The following is a 21,306-nucleotide window of genomic DNA, read 5'->3' on the forward strand; positions in this document are numbered from 1 at the left end:
CCAGTTCTTCTAGGCTTGTCATCAGGAAAGCTAACGATTGCATCTCCCCAGCACAGAGGGGCACTTGATACATTTATCAAATGAATATTCTGCTCCCACTTTTGGACAAGGCCCCTTGAAAAGGCCCTAGCCTTGCATGGAAGAATAAAAATAACATGAGGAAAATGGAAACCTTTGTCTAATCACTAGGTTATAGAACCCCTTCTATACATCACTACGAAGGCAAAATCAATATAGAATTTACAGACTCAACCACTTAAAGTTTAAAATATTTATATGTCATAAAGTGTCATAAACTAAATTAAAGGCAAAGTACAAAGATATAGATTTCATGTTAGCAACACAATTGTCAGAGAAAGACGTATATATGATGTTCTTCATATGTATATGATAAAACCAAAATATAAAAGACAAAACACTGATAATATAGCAATGATCACAGGACATGGGTGAGTGGTTCACAAACTATAGAATGGACAACAAATACTGACCGTAAATGAAAATAAAAACAAATGTGTGACATAATTTTACACTTAAACTGGCAAATAATATTTTTAAATATAATAGTGATCATTCAGAAGGTGGGCAGTATTCAGTACTAATGACTCTAATATGGGAAGACTGGCTGATTGGATGCAACAAAGCTGCAAAAATGTGCACACCTTTTGACCTAACAAGGCTAATTCTAGGAATTTATTCTAAAGATGCAGTAATAGATGTTGCTAAGACTTGTCTGTTGCATCATTTTCATCAGTAAAATATTTTAAGAACAGAATATATGTCCGTTGCTCATTATCATATCCCCTCCCCTCACGCAAGGCCTGGTGCCCAATAGATATTTCATAAACTGACCTTCGAATGAACCTAAATGTCCAATATTTGGAGACTGTGGTCACAAATTGTAATTCATCCCCATGATGAACTATTTTCCGCCGTTAAAATAGATACAATAAAGGAATATCTATGGCCAGGAAAACAGAAGGCTCGTTCTACCCTTCTTGTTCTACCCTTCCACTCCACTACTGTACAGGGATTGGTCATTCTTCCCCTGCCAGTCCCAGCTCCTATGAGGCCACCTCCTCACTACAGTGGCAGTTACACTGGACTCAGGATCTAAATGGCTTTATTGACCAGTAAAAAATAATGAAAATAAATGAACAATAACTACTTTCATGGGATTAAAAAGATAACTATAAAATAAAACCAGGCTGAGGCCTCTGAGTCGCCGCTGCCGCCTGCGCCTGGCCTACACCACAGTGGCACTTCCCGGGTGCATGCTCCACTCATCTCCGCCCCATGCAGGTGGACCTTAGCAAGCGTTCTGGCCCTTGAGCCTGCAGAAAGTGGACGAGCAACCGCAGCACCCGCTGCATGTCACCTACGGCGGGGCAGAGGTGCACGAGCTGGGCAGAGTGCTGACACCCACCCAGGTTAAGAACAGACCCACCAGCATTTTGTGGGATGCTCTTGATTTGGAGAAACCCTGTACCTTGGTCCTGACAGTCCCGGGTGCTCCCACGGGGAAGGATCCCAAATACAGTGAATGGCATCATATCCTGGTGGTCAACATGAAGGATAATGACATCAACAGTGGCACAGTCCTCTCCAATTACCTAGGTTCGGGGCCTTCCAAGACCACAGGCCTCCAACGCTATGTCTGGCTGGTTTATCAGCAGAACAGGCCACTGAGGTGTGAGAGTCTGTCCTAAGCAACCGATCTGGAGACCACTGTGGCAAATTCAAGGTGGTGTCCGTCCATAAAAAGTACGAGCTCCAGGTCCTGGTGGCCAGCACGTGTTTCCAGGCTGAGTGGGACTACTAAATGCCTAAACTGTAGGAACAGCTGTCTAGGAAGTAGGGGGCAGCTCAGGGACCTGAACTGTCCTGGAGGTCCCAAGCCGTGTTCCCCAGTTCAGTGTTGTGTGCAGATTTCTCCTCTTCCCACTCCCTTTTGCACAGGCAAGACCTAAGCATTCAGATGGCGGTTTATGGTGACTTTTCCTGCTGCCTGTGCTTTATAATTCTAGTCACTCATTCACTCAGTCAGGTTTATGTTTTGATCAAATTTGAACTCCATATGGGAGATATTTTGGATGACGGTTGTAGGGTCATCAAATTGTTAATGTAAAAATAGCAACCCAGTAATGAGACTGCTGGGTCAAATGGTATTTCTAGTTCTAGATCATTGAGGAATTGCTACACTGTCTTCCTCAATGGTTGAACTAATTTACACTCCCACCAACAGCATAAAAGCTGTTCTATTTCTCCACATTCTCTCCAGCATGGATTGTTTCCTGGCTTTTTAATGATCGCCATTCTAACTGGCATGAGATGGTATCTCGTTGTGGTTTAGATTTGCATTTCTCTAATGACCAGTGACACTTGCACACGTATGTTTATTGTGGCACTGTTCACAATAGCAAAGACTTGGAACCAACCCAAATGCCCATCAATGGTAGACTGGATTACAAAAATGTGGCATATATACACCATGGAATACTATGCAGTCATAAAAAAGGATGAGTTCTTGTCCTTTGCAGGGACATGGATGAAGCTGGAAACCATCATTCTCAGCAAACTAACACAAGAACAGAAAACTAAACACCGCATGTTCTCACTCATAAGTGGGAGTTGAACAACAAGGACACATGGACACAGGGAGGGAAACACCACACACCAGGGCCTGTTGGGGCGTAGAGGGCTGGGGGAAGGTAGCATTAAGAGAAATATCTAATCTAGATGATGGGTTGATGGGTGCAGCAAACCACCATGGCACATGTATACCTGCGTAACAAACCTGCACGTTCTTCACATGTACTCCAGAACTTAAAGTAGAATAATAATAACAAAAAAAATAGCAACCCAGAATTTAAAGAAAGAAAAATTGGGGGGAAAAAGACCACGTCTATAGTAATAAAGGAAAGCATCAACGAATCCTTTATGGAGGTTAAAAAAAAAAAAAGAATTGGTTGCCTCTGCTTTTGTGATCCTGAGTCCAGAATTGCACACAGTGTGTTTTTATGGTGCTGTCATTCACCTTGACAACCAGAGGCTGGCACTGAGGCTAAACCCAACATGGCACATCGCAGATGACTTAATAGGTGTCAGTGTCTCGTTCTGGTCCCTTTAAAGAGTATTCCTGGAAAAAGCAGTAGAGAGAGTGACTTTGCTGTTGTTGGGGCATGACCGTCTAGACCCATAGCAGTGCCAGCTGACAGCTTATCAGGAATCCTTAAATCTGTGTCTATTAAATTGATCATTCTTCATGGGGGTAAGAATAGCTGGTCTGCAGTTGCTGAATGTTGTGGTAATTCTGCTGTTTGCTTATAGTTGAATAAAAATAGAAACCTTGAATAAAAAAATAAAATAAAATAACAGCATGAAGCAGAAAAGGAATTAATAAAGATAAAAGCAGAAGTTAATTAATTAGAAAGCAACTAGTAGGCATAATTGAGAAAAGGGATCAAGAATTGTTTATTTGCAAAGATCAGTAAAATAGACAAGTTTCTGGCAAGTCTGACAAGCAAGACAGAAAGAGTGAGAAATAGAATGAAAGTATGCAATATTAGGTATGAGAAAGTGAGACAATTATAGCTGTAAATAGAATTAACAATTAATTGTTAATTAATTGGTAATGGGTCTGTGTAGTTATAGGCAAAAGATGGAGGTTTTTGGAGTTTCCATCTCTCTGCTTACATGACTCATCTGTTCTTGCATGCTGTCTACTTTTTCCATTAGGGAATTTTCCATTAGTGTATTATTCATAGTCGTTTTAAATTCCTTGTCTAATCATTCCAACATTCCTGTCATATCTGAGTCTCATTCTGATGCTTTCTCTTCTGTCTCTTCAAATTGTGTTTTTTGTCTTTTAGTGTGCCTTGTAATTTTTTGTTGAAAGCATTTCATGATATATTGGGTAAAAGGAACTGAGATTGATAGGCCTTTAGTGTGAGATTTGTATGCTCATTTGACTAGGAATTAGGGTGTGTTTACTGTTTGCTGTAGCTGTAGGTGTAGGAAGATAAAATTTCCTTGGGTGTCTATGATTTTGCCTACCCTGTTTTACAGGAGCCCTACTGATGTGGTGGTAAGGTGTCGGGGAGGGGAAGCTTTCTCTAGTTCTGTAAAGGTCTCAGTATTTCAGTAAGTCTATGAGCCTGGGCTATGAACTTCACAAGTGCTTCTCAGTTGCTTTTCTCCCCCTATACGCCTTTCATGAGTTAGAAAAGCTAGAAGGGGCTGGAATTGGCTATTTCCTTCTCCCAGTTAAGCTCTGGTAAAACCTCAGTCTGTTAGGCTCTGCCAAACAGTTTCCCTTAATGGCAGGGCTTGTTAGAATGCTCTGGAGTACTTCAAAATAACTTCTTTTCTCTGCCCCTTGTGTATTAATCTGTTCTCACATTGCTATAAAGAAATACCTGAGACTAGGTAATTTATAAAGAAAAGAGGTTTATTTGGTTCATGGTTCTGCAGGCTGTACAGAAAGCACAGTGGCATTTGCTTCTGGGGAGGCCTCAGGAAGCTTTGACTCATGGCAGAAGGCAAAGGGGGAGCAGATGTGTTACATGGTGGGAGCAGGAGCAAGACAGAGAGCAAGGGGAGAGGTGCTACACATTTCTTTTCTTACACTTTAAGTTCTAGGGTACATGTGTACAATGTGCAGGTTTGTGACATAGGTATACATGTGCCATGTTGGCTTGCTGCACCCATCAACTTGTCATTTACATTAGGTATTTCTCCCAGTGCTATCCCTCCCCCAGCCTCCCACCCCCTGACAAGCCCCAGTGTGTGATGTTCCCTGCCCTGTGTCCAAGTGTTCTCATTGTTCAATGCCCACCTATGAGTGAGAACATGTGGTGTTTGTTTTTCTGTCCTTGTGATAGTTTGCTGAGGATGATGGTTTCTGGCTTCATCCATGTCCCTGCAAAGAACATGAACTCATCCTTTTTTATGGCTGCATAGTATTCCATGGTGTATATGTGTCACATTTTCTTAATCCAGTCTATCATTGATAGACATTTGGGTTGGTTCCAAGTCTTTGCTATTGTGAACAGTGCTGCAATAAACATAAGTGTGCATATGTCTTTATAGTAGCATGACTTTTAATCCTTTGGGTATATACCCAGTAATGGGATTGCTGGGTCAAATGGTATTTCTAGTTCTAGATCCTTGAGGAATAGCCACACTGTCTTTCACAGTGGTTCAACTAATTTACACTCCCACCAACAGTGTAAAAGCGTTCCTATTTCTCCACATCCTCTCCAGCATCTGTTGCTTCCTGACTTTTTAATGATTGACATTCTAACCGGTGTGAGATGGTAACTCATTGTGGTTTTGATTTGCATTTCTCTGATGGCAAGTGATGATGAGCATTTTTTCATGTGTCTGTTGGCTGCATAAATGTCTTCTTTTGAGAAGTGTCTGTTCGTATCCTTTGTCCACTTTTTGATGGGGCTGTTTGTTTTGTTTCTTGTACATTTGTTTAAGTTCTTTGTAGATTCTGGATATTAGCCCTTTGTCAGATGGGTAGATTGCAAAAATTTTCTCCCATTGTGTAGGTTGCCTGTTCACTCTGATGGTAGTTTCTTTTGCTGTGCAGAAGCTCTTTAGTTTAATTAGATTCCATTTGTCTATTTTGGCTTTTGTTGCCATTGCTTTTGGTATTTTAGTCATGAAGTCCTTGCCCATGCCTATGTCCCGAATGGTATTGCCTAGGTTTTCTTCTAGGGTTTTTATGGTTTTAGGTCTAACATTTAAGTATTTAATCTATCTTGAATTAATTTTTGTATAAGGTGTAAGGAAGGGATCCAGTTTCAGCTTTCTACATATGGCTAGCTAGTTTTCCCAGAGGTGCTACACACTTTTTAACAACCAGATCTCATGAGAACTCTATCATAAGAATAGCACCAAGGGGATGGTGACAAACCATTCATTCCTTAAGGATCCACCACCATGATCCAATCATCTCTCACTAGGTTCCACCTCCAACATTGTGGATTACCGTTCAACATGAGACTTGGGCAGGGACACAGATTCAAACTATATCACCCTACTGGAAGCAGAAGGGGATTTATCTTCAGTCCCCACTATGAGAACCTGGTAGTTTCTGGAAGTAAAACTCAATAATTAAGTGTGCTCCCACCCCCTCAAGACTGGGCCACCTGAAGTTTTTAACTTTTAAGCTCATCCACACCACACTGAGCCTCCAGAAACTCATCAATTACAGTTCAGGATTTTCTACCCCAGTACTAGTTTCTGGGAAGGTTTCTGCTCATAGGTGTCAACCTTAAATAATGAGACTCAGAAAATATGATTAACTATAGAGTTTATTTGAATGCAAAGTTTAAGGATGTCAACTGAGAATCACAGGCTCCAAATAAATGAGTCAGTGTTCCAAAGTGGAGAAGTTTGGGCTTCCTTGATATAGGCAGAGACAGAGGTTCAGGAGGGTTATGACATTTTCCATACAAGACCAATGCATACCTTACAGAGATGCGGTTGGTTAAAGATTGCTGCATTCCAGGGAGAATTACTTATTACTCTGTAAAGGAGGGTAGTGAGCTCAAGGGGGTCTTATCCTTGGCACCTTTTCAGTCTTTTCTAATTCTCTACAGTACAAGAATAAGGAAGGGAGTTAATCCATAACTGGAGAAGCAGAAGTTGTAGCTGCATGCTTCATGACTCAGGCCATATAGTCTCATTTCTCTCAAATAATCCAAAAGCCAACAGCTTTATATTTGAATTATTTAATTTCTGCTCCAGTAAGTTGTGATCCTCTGTATACACCTGTCTTTCCAATTTTTGGAGGCAGTTGTTTTCCCTGTGGTCTCAGTTCTTTATGAATCTAAGAAGAGTTGTTAATTTTCAGTTTGGTTTTGTTTTCTTCTTATTACAAGGATAGGAGTGAAGACCAAGCTCCTCACATTTCAGGCCAAAAACCAGAAGTCTCCAAACATTTTAAAGTCTAAATACAGTTGATACTTTTCACAGGAAATATAAATGACCAATAAGTAGTAGAAAAAGTAAATATATCAATAAATATTCATGGCATGGAAAACCACTTTAACTTAAAAAGTATCTGTCACAAGCCAACAACTTACGACGAGTTGAATGATTAAACACTAGAGAAAAACGTATGCATGATCCATGATCTAAGATTCCAGAAACACTTTAAAATCCTTGGGATCAATTAAATCTCACAATCAGGTTTTTTTTTTTTTTTTTTTTTTTTAAATTTCTCAAAAAAAATTTCATATATTATACCTTGGAAAACAACCCCAGTGAGGACTGGGAGAGCAGTCCATAATCAAGCACATTACTGCCTAGGCCACCAAATGCACTTGCCCCAAGTTGTATACTTAAAGAGTGCAAATAGTCCACATTGGTTCAGGTCAGATTTTATTACCCAAAGAGTTTGCCACAGACCTTAGATTTCAGAGTTTTTTGGCATTTAGGAATTGCAGATGAAGTGTTGTAAACCTATAATTATCAATCAAAGTTGTTCATAAAATTCTAGACAATGCAATAGGACAAAAAATAAGCTTGAAAACCTTGGAAAGAAAAGAGACAAAATTGTCATTACATTAATTGTCCATTTCCAGAAAATAAGAAAGTACAGAAAACTAGATTTTAGAGTGTTTTTTAATTCAGTATTTTCTATATACATACATATAAATGTGTGCGAACATGTATGTATGTTTGTGCATGTATGTAAGAATGGGTAACACCCTTCTTTTCACCCAGATGGAGATTGAGGAGAGAGAGTAACTGTTCTTGACAAATAATTTAATCCAGTCTTTTCTAGACTGTGCATTTCTGAGGCTCTAATTGTGTTGCTAAGGGAGAGGCATTTAAAGCAGGTTTGTGGCTGCTTTCTTACTCTGCTAAGCCTGAAAGGGAAGCAGAAAAAGAACAAAGAACTAAATACCACCATGGATAATGGTGTGATTTACTGATTCCATGGGAGGAAATGTGTTCTTTCTAATTAAGAGTCAGTTAGGAGACATTTTCTTCCTTGCAGTGGCAAGAACTAATGTTTGTCCTTAAGAAAGACATGTTTGTGCTTAAGTCAACAGACACTCTGTACTATGCACAGATTAATTTCCAAATAGACTAAACTTTTAAACATGAAACATCAATAAAATTATTTCAATGAGATATAGAAGAGTAATCCTAAAACCTTGGAATAGAAAGTGTTTTCATTCTCAGACGTCCAAAAGAAACAATTCGACTCATTTAACCATGTAAAAATATATAATTTTTATGGTTAAAAAAAAACACACACACACCAAAAATCTTAAAAGAGGAAGTCACAGGTAAAAGTATTCACAACTAAAATGATCACAGAGTGTGTAATCATTGAATTGTGCTCTTCAAAAAATATCTGTTGCGCTCCTAACCCCAGTACCTCAGGATGTGACCTTATTTGGAAATGGGATCTTTTCAAAAGTAATTAAGTGCCTCATATGAGGCATTAGGGTGGGCCCTGATCCAATATGACTGGAGTATTTGAGTATTTGAAGTGGGAGAATACTTGATGCCAGAGATGGGAGGCCAGAAAGAAATAATAAATTTACAATGCAGAGCAAACACCATCTTTCAGGGATATTTCTGGGAATATGGTAACCTGAGCCCAGATCCATTTCCTTCATTCCCACATGTACCTTTTCTGGACCAATTAGCTGCTGAGACTCTGGGCATCTATCTGGGTGCTCATGCAGCCTGAGCTTCTATGAGCATCTCAAAAAGAAGACTTCAGTGTTGCCTTCTCCCCAGTAGCTCAGTGGCAGGTGCCTGGAAGTCAGCACTGGTGAGCTGCCAGGAAAATTCTGGGAAGCGTTGGGGGACGTTCCCATCAGCCCCATGAGCCTGCCTGGTTTCCCTGGTCAAGAAGATACTAAATGTGGGCTGAGTCCTCCTGACCCTGCAGCTAGGGAAATGCAAAGAGGATGGAGAAACAGGGGTTTCAGCACATGACCTGTAGTCAGCCTGCTGCAGTGTCACCAGAGCATGGAGGCAGAAACCTCTGCACCTTCTACCACCTGTAGAGCTGCTGCCATGCAGGGAACACCAACAACCAGACTTGAGCCCTGATGAGCCAACACCTAGCCCACAGGACCATGGCAGCCAGAGGGCAAGGTTAGCTCACAAAAAATAGAACTCACACCTGGAGAAAGAGAGCTGCTAAAGGACAAGGGTGCAGCTGGAAGAAAATTGGAGGAGGTGAAGAGGGAAAAGACATTTAAATTCATGCAAGAGTGGTACAAAAGAGTTTCTGGAGCTAAAAATAAACACAATTTTCTGCTCCAAAAATTCAGTGGGTGAGTTATAAGAGAAAAGAGACACTGTTGAAACCTGAATTAGAATTAACATTCTGAAAATTTACTACTTATTGCAATAATATCTCAAAAGATAGCAAATATATCAAATAAGACAGAAATATATCAAATAAGATAGCAAATGTATCAAATAAGACAGAAATTATCATAAACAAATATATAAGGGTGTGGAGCAGTGCATACCAAGGATGAGACAGTGGGAGTGTCCACCCTCAGCTCAGGCAATCATGTGTGCCTTGTCAGGAGATAATTTAGAAAACCAACTAAAAAGAGTTGGTTTTCTATGATTACAATGGACTGGCAATACTCAACAACATTAGTGATACAATAGTCCTCAAAAAAGTCTTCTTTTCATCTAAGACGTAAACACTTGCTGCAGTTACTGTTTTTTTTTTTTTAAATTAACTTTACCTTTTAGAACAGCTTAAGTTGTCAAAAAGATTTAAAAGATTATATAGAGAGTTCCCAAATACTCCTTCATCCATTTCTCCCTAAAATTAGTATCTTTCATTAGTATAGTATATTTGTTATAATTAATGAATCAATACTGAGACTAACATCTAGAGCTTATTCTGATTTTCCTATTTTTCACCTAACATGTTTTTCTGTCCCAGGATTCCGTCCCGGATACATTACGTTTACTTGTCATGTCTCCTTAGGCTCCTGTTGGTGTGGCAGCTTCTCAGACTTTCCTTGTTTTTGAAGATTTCAACAGTGTTGAGGATTAAGAATTTTATAAGATGCCCCTTTTTTGAAATTTATATGATGTATATCTGATATTTTTCTCATGATTAGATGTGGGTTATACGTAGACCACACAGGTAGAGAAGCAATGCTCATCCCATCATAATAACATTACAATGCTATCAACATGATTTGTCACTGTTGATATTGACTTTTGTCAAAGATCAGTTGACTATATTCATTTGAGTCTATTTCTGGGCCCTCTACTCTGTTCCATTGATCTCTTTGTCTATTCTTTTCCCAGTATCACACTGTCTTGATTACTGTAGCTTTACAGCAGTAAGCTTTGAAGTTGGATTGTGTCAGTCCTCCAACTTCTTCTTTTTTATTTTTTTTTTGAGACGGAATTTCGCTCTTATTGCCCAAGCTGGGGTGCAATGGTGTGATCTCGGCTCGCTGCAACCTCTGCCTCCCAGGTTCAAGTGAGTCTCCCGCCTCAGCCTCTCAAGTAGCTGGGATTACAGGTGTGCACCACCATGCCTGGCTAATTTTTTTGTATTTTTAGTAGAAATGGGGTTTTACCATGTTAGCCAGGCTTGTCTCAAACTCCTGAGCTCGGATGATCCGCCTGCCTCGGCCTCCCAAAGTGTTGGGATTACAGGTGTGAGCCTGGCCTGTCCTCCAATTTCATTCCTCTTCAGTGTCATGTTGGATATTCTAGGTCTTTTGCCTTTCTGTATAAACTTTAGAATTCGTCTTTGATATCCACAAAGTAGGTAGCTGGGATTTTGATTGAGCTGCATCGAATAAAATTAAGTTGGGAAAGACTGACATCTTAAACAATATTGAATCTTCCTATCTATCCATGAACATGAGATATCTTTCAACTTATTTATGTCTTTGATTTTTAAAAAATTTTATTTTAGGTTCAAGGGTACATGTGCAGGTTTATTATAAAGGCAAACTGTGTGCCGCAGGTGTTTGATATACAGATAATTTCATTACCCAGGTAATAAGTGTGGTACCTGATAGTTTTTCTGATCCTCTCCCTCCTCCCATCCTCCACCTTCAAGTAGGCCCCGGTGTATGTTGTTCACCTCCCAATATCCATGTGTTCTAGTTGGTTAGCTCCTGCTTATGAGAACACGTGGTATTTGGTTTTCTATTCCTGCGTTAGTTTGCTAACAGTAATGGCCTCCAGCTCCATCCATGTTCTTGCAAAGACATGATCTCATTCTTCTTTTGTATGGCTGCATAATATTTCATGGTGTATGTGTACTACATTTTCTTTATGCAGTCTACTATTGATAGGCATTTGGGTTGATTCCATGTTTTTGCTATTGTGAATAGTGCTTCAATGAACATACCTGTGCATGTGTCTTTATAACAGAATGATTTATATTTCTTTGGCTATATACCCAGTAATGGGATTGCTGGGTCAAATGGCAGTTCTATTTTAAGTTCTTTGAGGAATCACCACACTGATTTCTGCAATGTCTGAACTAATTTATACTCCCACCAGCAGCGTATAAGCATTCCCTTTTCCTTGCAACCTCACCAGAATCTGTTATTTTTTGACTTTCTAGTAATAGCCATTTTGACTGGTGTGAGATGCTATCTCATTGTGGTTTTGATTTGTATTTCTCTAATGATTAGTGATGTTGAACATTTTCTTATATGTTTTTTGACCACATGTCTTCTTTTGAAAAGTGTCTGTTTGTGTCCTTTGCCCACTTGTTAATGTGGTTGTTGTTGTTACAAAAAAATTGCTTGTACATTTGTTTAAATTCCTTATAGATTCTGGATCAATAAGGATGTATAGGTTACATATACTTTCTCCTATTCTGTAGGTTATCTGTTTATGCCGTTGATAGTTTCTTTTACTGTGCAGAAGCTCTTTAGTTTAATAAGATCCTATTTGTCAATTTTTTTTTTTTTGCAATTGCTTTTGGTATCTTTGTCATGAAATCTTTTCCAAGTCCTGTGTCCAGAAAGGTATTTCCTGAATTATCTTCTAGGGTTTTTACAGTTTTAGGCTTTACATTTAAGTTTTTAATGTATTTTGAGTTGATTTTTGTACATGGTGTTAGGTAGGGGTCCAGTTTCAATCTTCTGCACATGGCTAGCCAGTGATCTCAGCACTATTTATTGAATGGGGAGTCCTTTTCCCAATGCTTGTTATTGTCAACTTTGTCAAATATCAGATGGTTGTAGGTTTGTGGCATTATTTCTGGGCTCTCTATTCTGTTCATTGATACATGCATCTGTTTTTGTACAAGTACCATGCTTGTTTTGGTTACTGTAACCCATAGTTTGAAGTCAGGTAACATGATGGCTTCAGCTTTGTTGTTTTTGCTTAGGATTGCTTTGGCCATTAGAGCTCTTTTGTGGTTCCATATGACAGTCTTTTCTAATTCTGTGAAGAATGTCATTGGTAGTTTGATAGGAATGGCACTGAATCTATAAATTGCTTTGGTCTATATGGCCATTTTGACAATAATGATTCTTCCTATCCATGAACATGGAAAGTTTTTCCCTTTGTGTCATCTGTGATTTCTTTGAGCAGTGTTTTGTAATTTTCGTAGAGATTTTTTGCCTTCCTGGTTAACTATATTCCTAGGTATTTTATTCTTTTTGCATTATTGTGAAATGGATTATGTTCTTGATTTGGCTCTCAGCTTGGATGCTGTTGTTATATAGGAATGCTACTGATTTTTGTATGTTGATTTTGTATCCTAAAACTGCTGAAGCTGTTTATCAGATCAAGAAACTTTTGGGCAAAGACTATGGGGTTTTCTAGGTACAGGATCATGACATCTGCAAATAGGAATTGTTTGACTTCCTCTCTTCCTATTTGAATGCTTTTATTTCTTTATCGTGCCTGTGTATCTTTGACTTTTTTAATTAGAGTTTTGTAGTTATCCTCTAGGAATCTTGTAAAAGTTTTGTTAGATGTATACTTAATAATTTCATTGTTCTGGTGCTAATGTAAGTGTTGTTTTTTAATTTCAAAAACACAGAGGTATATAGGAAAGCAATAGACTTTTTTATGTTAATCTTGTATTTTACATCTTTGGTATAATGACTTATTAGTTCTAGGAATTTTATGTTAATTCATTAAAATTTTCTACATAGACAACTATGTCATCTGTGAACAAAGACAGTTATATATCTTCTTTCGGAATCTGTATACCTTTTATTTTCCTTTCTCATCTAATTGCACCAGCTACAACTCCTAGTATGTTGAATAGAAGTGGTGAGAGGGGACATCCTTGCCTTCTTCCTAATGTTAGTGGGAAAGCTTCAAGTTTGTCACCATCAACTGTGATATTAGCTGTATGTTTATTGTAGATTATCTTTATTAAGTTGAGGAAATTCCCTCCTATTCCTAGTTTGCTGAGTCTGTATCATAAATGGATATTGGATTTTGTCAAGTGCTTTTTTTTACATCTATGCATGTGATCACATGATTTTTTTCTTTAATCTGTTGCTATGATAAATTACATTAATTGATTTTTTAATGTTAAACCAATATTGCATACCTGGAATAAATACCACTTGGCGGTAGTGTATAGTTTTGTGCACTGTTGGATTTGATTTGCTAACATTTTGTTGAGGATCTTTGCATCCATATTCATGAGAAATAGTGGTTTGTAGTTTTCTCTTCTTGTAAGGAAAGTCTTTGTCTGCATTTGGTATTAGGGATTAGTAATGGATTAGTAGTGATGGTGGGCTATCTTTTATTTCTGGTATTAATGATTTGTGTCTTCTCTCCTTCTCTCTCTCTCAGGATCTTTACATCCATGACTATCCAAGATCAATAAAATTATCTTTTCAAGTAGGTTTTTGGATTTCTTTTTTTGGTTTTTATTTATTTTACATTTCATTAATGTTTGCTCAATTTTTTTGATTATTTATTTTCTTCTGCTTACTTTGGATTTAATTTGCTCTTCTTTTCTTTCCCAACGTTAAAGCTTAGATGTTTATTTTTGAGATCTTTCTAATTTTCTAATATTTGCAGTCAATGTCATAAGCTAAATTTGTTCTTGGACCCCTCTAATAAATTTTTATTTCAGTTATTGGACTTTTCAACTTCAGTATTTCTATTATGTGTCTTTATGTGATTTCTATGTCTTTATTGATACTCTCTATGTGGTGAGACACTGTTTTCCTGGTTTCCTTTAGTTATTTGTATGTGGTTTCCTTTTGTTTTTTGAATATATTTTAAATAGTTGATGTACTGCCTTTGTCTAATAAGCCCAATATCCAGGTATCATCAGTGTAGGTTTCTATTCATTTTTTAAATGTACATAGTCCATACTTTCTTGTTTTTTTGCATGCCTTGTAATATTTTGTTGAACATCAGACATTTTGAATATTATAATATGGAAGTTTTGGAACTCTGAGTTTCCCATATATCCAGTGTTGCTGCTTGTTTTATTTGTTTTTTGCTTATTTAGTAACTTTTCTGAACTGGTTTTGTAAAGTCTATATTCTTTGTCATGTATAGCCACTGAAGTCTCAGTTCCATTAGTTTAATAGTCAACTAGTAATTAAGCAGAGATTTCCTTAAACACCTGGGAGGAAAATCTCCCAGTGTAAAGATGTGCTCTGTTTGTGTTTCGTGTTTGTGCCTCCGCCAGGCAGTTTACAACTCTGCCTTAGCCTTCACATCCTGCTTACACAGAGTCAGAAAGTCAGCCAGAGGTTAAAACTTAGGGCCTTCTCAGGTCTCTTTTAGGCATGCAGCCAACCATGCTAGGAATGTGCATAGGCTTCTCGACTCTCAGACTTTATTCCCCAAAGCATTTCATTCCTCAGCCTTTCCTCCCAAGCTTATTGATTTGTCTATTGTTTCCCCTAACTGTTATCCTTTGAGTGAGATGAAGTGATTTTAACATTTGCCTTTAAAAGTTTCTGATAGATGTTGAAAGCCCTGGTATAGTTCTGAATTAGGGGAAATAAAGGCAAGCCCATTGATCCCTTCCTTTTGGGAGCCAACATACAGGTCAAAACAAAAAAAAATGCAATTCTTTAAAGATAGGGTCTACTGTGCTTCCTCCAGTACTAGGTACCTGTACTGTGAATGCCAGCTGTTGTCTCAAGGTCACCATGAAGCCAGGAATGGAAACAGGGTAAGTTAAAATGCCACACTGAGATTCAGCTGGTTTTTCTTAATTAAACATTAAGCTTTGGATTAGTTTCTAGCATTCCTAAAAAGTTGATTTGGGCAGTTTTGCAGTTAGTTTATTGCTTTTGTGGAGGGACAAATTTTGTTGTTCCCTACTGTGCCACTTTTGCTTCTCTACCCTTTCACTTTTAACCTGCTTATGTTTTTATATTTAAGTAGATTTCTTGCAGTCAATATATAGTTTGGTCTTATTTTTAATCCAATATGACAATCTCTGTCCTTTAATTTGTGTATATGGACCATTTAGATTTAAAGTTATTATTGATATAGTTGAATAATGCTACCATGTTTGCAGCTTTTTTCTATTTATTTCACTTCCTCTTTGTTTCTTTTTTTCACATGTTCTTTTATTGCTTTCTGTGGTTTTAACTTAGCATATTATAATATTTCATTTTCTCTCCTCTCTTAGCATATCAATGTGGGGAAAATTGATATTGAGTTCTCAAATAATAGTAGGAATAAAAGAATAATGTAGAACCTTAAATAAACAATGGGAAAATTAAAATAAAGAATATGTTTAAAAAGTATCATGTAAAATAAATAAAACCAAGTCAAGATGGAAAGAATACAATCAAGAATATCAGTTGCCATACCAAAAAAAAAAAAAAAAAAAAAAAAAACCAGAAATGGACTAAATTCCTGTGCCATAAGTACATAAAATTTTATTTTCAATTTAAAAAAAGTTTTTTTAAGAGACAATTTTAAAATAAATGCTTACCGAACCTTGCCCATCTCCTGTCAAAGAAGCCCGCAACATTGTGGTGCTTCACCTTCAGAAGGGGCACATTGGTATATTGAAGTGAAATGAAGTATTCCACATTTTTAACATCCCTAAAAAATACAGAGCCTGCCATATTGAGTTAAAAAATAAAACATAATTTGTTTTTGGAAGAGTGTAAACACTCATTGAAGTGGTAAGAAAACATTACAAATAAAGAGGCAGATAGATAATAAACAAATACAAGCAAAAAGGAAACAATGTCAGTAGGAACACCAAACCATTGATTAAAAGCACTAAAACAGATAAATATAAATACATTTTCCCTAACTCCCCAACTTGTTAAAAATGTATATTTTGTACATGTGCAAATTATAACTTGTAAAGAAGATACAACAGTAGTTAATCTATATGCACCAAATATAGCTGTTTAGTACATAAAATTAATTTATTAGAAATGCCAGGAGGCTGTGTCCATTTTCTACCCAATAGCATTTTCCTTTCTTATTTATGAGAGGTGCCTGATTTTCTGCAGGGTACAATGTGCCCAATTAACAGACCACATTTCTCAGGGTTTTTTTGTTTGTTTGTTTGTTTGTTTAATCTGCCACAATGATCATGCAACTAGGACCAGGCTAGTAAAATGTAAGCAGATATGTTTTGTGGAACTTCTGAAAAGGTCTCTTTAAGATCACTGACTATCTCAGAAATGTGCCTTTTGACTGCCTTCATTCTTTCTCCCTGAATAGGACACAATGGTTCCACCAGCCATCTTGAGAAACGCAGATGAACCCATGCTAAGAATGGTGGTGCAAACAGATAGAAGAAGCCTGGTTCTTGTAACTTAGTGGTGCTACCACATCAGCCTGTGATGTTCCATCTCTAAGCATTTTTTAATGTAAGGTACTAAACATTCTGTGTTTAAAATATTTTCAAGCCTTGGCAACATAGTGAGATCCAGTCTGTACCAAAAAATTAAGAATTTGTGAAATTTAGCTGGGCATGGTGGCCCATGCCTGTAGTCCCAACTACTCAGGAGGCTGAGGTGGGAGGAGTACTTGAGCCTGGGAGTTCAAGGCTGTTGTGAGCTGAGACCACACTACTGCACTCCAGCCTTGGCAAGAGAGAAATATCCTGTCTCCAGTATATATATGTGTGTGTGTGTATGTGCTTGTATATATATATGTGTGTGTGTGTGTGTGTGTGTATATATATGTGTGTGTGTGTATATATATGTCTGTATGTGTGTGTGTATATATATATATCTCCAATCTAGTTTCTTTCTATTGTATGAGCCAAACTTAATCCTCACTAATACAAATTGGTAAACATACAAGCAGAGTAAAACACTTCAATGTATTTCTCCAACAAGAGGACAGATGTTATAGTCAAAAAAGTAAGTGAGAATTTTGCGCATCAAGAAACATTATCAAGAAAGAAAAAAGGATGCCTACAAAATGGAAAAATATATTTGTAAATTATATATCTAATAAGGGTCTAATATTCGGAATATATAAAGAACTCTTGTAAGTCAACAATGAACATGCAAACAACCAAATTTTTAAAAAAATGGGCAAATGAGTTGAGTAGATATTTCCCAAAAGTAGACACACAAATGGCCAACAAGCACATGAAAATATGCTCTACATCATTAGTCATTAGTTGAAATGCCAATCAAAACCACAGTGAAATACTACTTTATAAATAGTAGGATGGCTATTACCTTGAATAAAAAAAGCACACACACAGAAAGTAACAAGTGTTGATGATGTGGAGAAATTGCAACCCTTATGCATTGCTGGCAGAAATGTAAAATGGTTCAATCACCATGGAAACAGTTTGGTAGTTCTTCAAAAAGTTAAAATAAGAACTATCATATAACCCATCAAATCTACCCTTAGGTATATACCCGAGACAACTGAAAACAGAAACTTGAACAAATACGTATATACAAATGTTTGTAGCAGCACTATTCACAATAGCCAAAAGGTAGAAACAATCCAGAGTTCCCTCAGTAGATGAATGGACAAACAAATTGTGGTATAGTCACACAATGGAATATTATTTGGCCTAAAAATGATTGAAATACTGGTACATGCTACAGGGTGGATAAGAAGCAAAAACATTATGCTAGGTGAAAAAACCCAGATGCAAAATGTCACATGGTATGATTCCATTTATAGGTGGTGTATTAGTCCATTCTCACACTGCTATAAGGACATATTCAGTACTGAGTAATTTATAATGAAAAGAGGTTTGATCGACTCACAGTTCCACAGGGCTTGGAAAGCCTCAGGAAACTTACAATCATGGCAGAAGGGGAAGCAAACATGTTCTTCACCAGGTGGCAGCAAAGAGAAGTGCAGAATGAAGAGGGTAGAAAAGTCTCTTTTAAAACCATCAGATCTCATGAGAGTTAACTCATTGTCATGAGAACAGGATGAGGGAAACTGTCCAATGATTCAATTGTCTCCATTTGGTTCCTCCCATGACACATGGGGATTATGGGAACTACAATTCAAGATGAGATTTTGGTGGGGACACAGAACCAAACCATATAATTCCACCCAGCTCCTCCCAAATCTCATATCCTCACAATTCAAAACAATCATTCCCTTCCAACAGTTCCTTAAAGTCTTAACTAATTCCAGCATTAACCCAAAAGTCCAAGTTCAAAGTTTCATCTGAGACATGGCAAGTCCCTTCCACCTATGAGCCTGCAGAATCAAAAGCAAGTTAGTTACTTCCTAGAGACAGTGGGGGTATGGGCATTGGGTAAATAAATCCATTCCAAATGGGAAGAATTGGCCAAAACTAAGCAGATTCAGGCTCCATGCAAGTCCAAAATCCAGTAAGGCAGTCATTAAACCTTAAAGTTTCAAAATGATCTTCTTTGACTCTATGTCTCATATCCAAGGTGTGCTGATGCAAGAGATGGGCTTCCATGGCTTTGAGCAGCTCTGCCCCTGTGTCTTTGTGGGGTACAGCTCCCCTCTTGGCTGCTTTCATGGGCTGGCATTGAGTGTCTGTGGCTTTTACAGGTGCACAATGCAAGCTGTCAGTGGATCTACCATTCTGGGGTCTGGACGATGGTGGCCCCATTCTCACAGCTCCACCAGGCAGTGCCCTAGTGGGGACTCTGTGTGGGGGCTCTGACCCCCCATTTTCCTTCCACACTCCCCTAGCAGAGGTTCTCCATGAGGCCTATACCCCTGCAGCAAACTTCTGCCTGGGCATCCAGGCATTTCCACATATCCTCTGAAATCTTCATAGAGGTTCTTAAACCTCAGTCTTTGACTTCTGTGCACTCAGAGATTCAATATCACGTGTAAACTGCCAAGACTTAAGCTTGCACCCTCTGAAGCCACAGCCTGAGCTGTACATTGGCCCTTTTTAGCCATGGCTAGAGCAACTGGGATGCAGGGTACCAACTCCCAAGGCTGCACACAGCAAGAGGCCTTGGACCTGGTCCAGGAAACCATTTTTCCCTCTTAGGCCTCCAGGCCTGTGATGGGAGGGGCTGCCATGAAAGTCTCTGACATGACCTGGAGACATTTTTCCCATTGTCTTGATGATTAGCATTCGACTTCTCATTATTTATGCAAATTTTTGCTGCCAGATTGAATTGCTCCCAAGAAAATTGGTTTTTTTTTCTGCTGCATCATCAGGCTGCTTCCTCTTGAACACTTTGACATTTAGAAAGTCCTTCTGTCAGATACCCTAAATGATCTCTCTAAAGTTCAAAGTTCCACAGGTCTCTAGGTCAGGGGCAAAATGCTACCCATCTCTTTGCATATCAAGAGTGACTGGATTAGTCCATTTTCATACTGCTATGAGGAAATACCCAAGACTGGGTAATGTATAAAGAAAAAGGTTTAATTGACTCACAGTTCCACATGGCTGGGGAGGCCTCACAGTTATGGCAGAAGGCAAAGGAGGAGCAAAGTCACATCTTACATGCTGTTGGGCAAGAGAGCATGTGCAGGGAAACTGCCCTTTATAAAACCATCAGATCTTGTGAGACTTACTCACTACCATGAGAACAGCATGGGAAAATCCTACCCTCATGATTCAATTAGCTCCCACTGCATCCCTTGTACAATACATGAGGATTATGGAAGTTAAAATTCAAAATGAGATTTGGGTGAGGACATAGCCAAACCATATCAGTGACCTTTACTCCAGTACCCAACAAGTTCCTCATCTCCATCTGAGACCACCTCAGCCTGGACTTTATTGTCCATATCATTATCAACATTTTGGTTAAAGCCATTCAACAAGTCTCTAGGAAGTTCCAAACTTTCCCACACGTTCCTATCTTCTAAGCCCTCCAAGTCTATAGGAAGTTCAAAACTTTCCCACATTTTTCTGGTCTTCTACTGAGTCCTCCAAACTGTTCCAACCTCTGCTTGTTACCCAGTTCCAAAATTGCTTCCATATGTTCAGATATCCTTACAGCAGTACCCCATTACCTGGTACCAATTTACAGTATTAGTCCGTTCTCATGCTGCTAGGACATATCCAAGACTAGGTAATTTATAAAGGAAAGAGATTTAAGTGACTCACTGTTCTACAGGGCTGAGAAGGCCTCAGGAAACTTACAATCATAGTGGAAGGGGAAGCAAACACGTCCTTCTTCACATGATGGCAGCAAGGAGAAATGTAGAACAGAGGTGGGGAAAATACCCCTTATAAAACCATCAGCTCTCATGAGAACTAATTTACTACGATAAGGACAAGATGAGGGAAACCTCCCCCATGATTCAAGTATTTTCACCTGGTCCCTCCCATGACATGTGGGGATTATGGGAACTACAATTCAAGATGAGATGTGAGTGGGGACACAGCCTAACCATATCAGGTATAATATTCAAATCTATAGAGACAGAAAGCAAATGGGTTGTGGCCAGGTGCTGGGAGTATGGGGCAGCCGAGGAGTGACTGCTCACAGGTACACGGTTTTATTAGGGATGATGAAAATGTTTTGAAACTTGTACTAAACATACTAAATGCCATTGAATTGTACATTTTATAAAGTGAATTTTATGCTATATGAATTTCATCTCAATTTTTAAAATAAAAAATAGAGGAATCAAATGTGATTATACATACATATGCGTGTGTTGCATACCAAATAATCTTACATCTCTAGAGTGGAGAATGTACTTTTTCTAAATCCCTTAAACATTTATAGAAATTTACCATGAAATCCTTGTGTCCAAAAATAAAAAAGAAATTATGTTGATCAGGACTCAATAATATTAGAAATAATTAATAAAAATAGGACCAAAAGTAATATATATTTAGAAATTAAAAACATGCTCTCAGTTGACCTTGGATCATGGGGGTAATCAGAATAAAGACTGCAGACTAAA

The 21,306-nt window shown here is 38.2% G+C and overlaps 1 protein-coding gene and 1 pseudogene across 1 annotated transcript in view; both read left to right on the plus strand.

Annotated features, from left to right (window-relative positions):
* LOC108528186 (uncharacterized) overlaps nt 1-16,804 on the plus strand; it is a 30,249-nt gene extending 13,445 nt beyond the window's left edge. The window contains exons 5-6 of the mRNA XM_017869868.1: nt 15,088-15,157; nt 16,681-16,804. The gene's annotated coding sequence lies outside the window, so the exon portion shown is untranslated. The remainder of the gene's footprint in view (nt 1-15,087; nt 15,158-16,680) is intronic.
* Nucleotides 1,297-2,070, plus strand: LOC108528189 (phosphatidylethanolamine-binding protein 1-like; annotated as a pseudogene).
* Nucleotides 16,805-21,306: the final 4,502 nt, after the last annotated feature.

The sequence above is a fragment of the Rhinopithecus bieti genome, unplaced genomic scaffold (assembly GCF_001698545.2).
Source record: "Rhinopithecus bieti isolate Rb0 unplaced genomic scaffold, ASM169854v2 scaffold_5333, whole genome shotgun sequence".
Classification (NCBI taxonomy): Eukaryota; Metazoa; Chordata; class Mammalia; order Primates; family Cercopithecidae; genus Rhinopithecus; species Rhinopithecus bieti.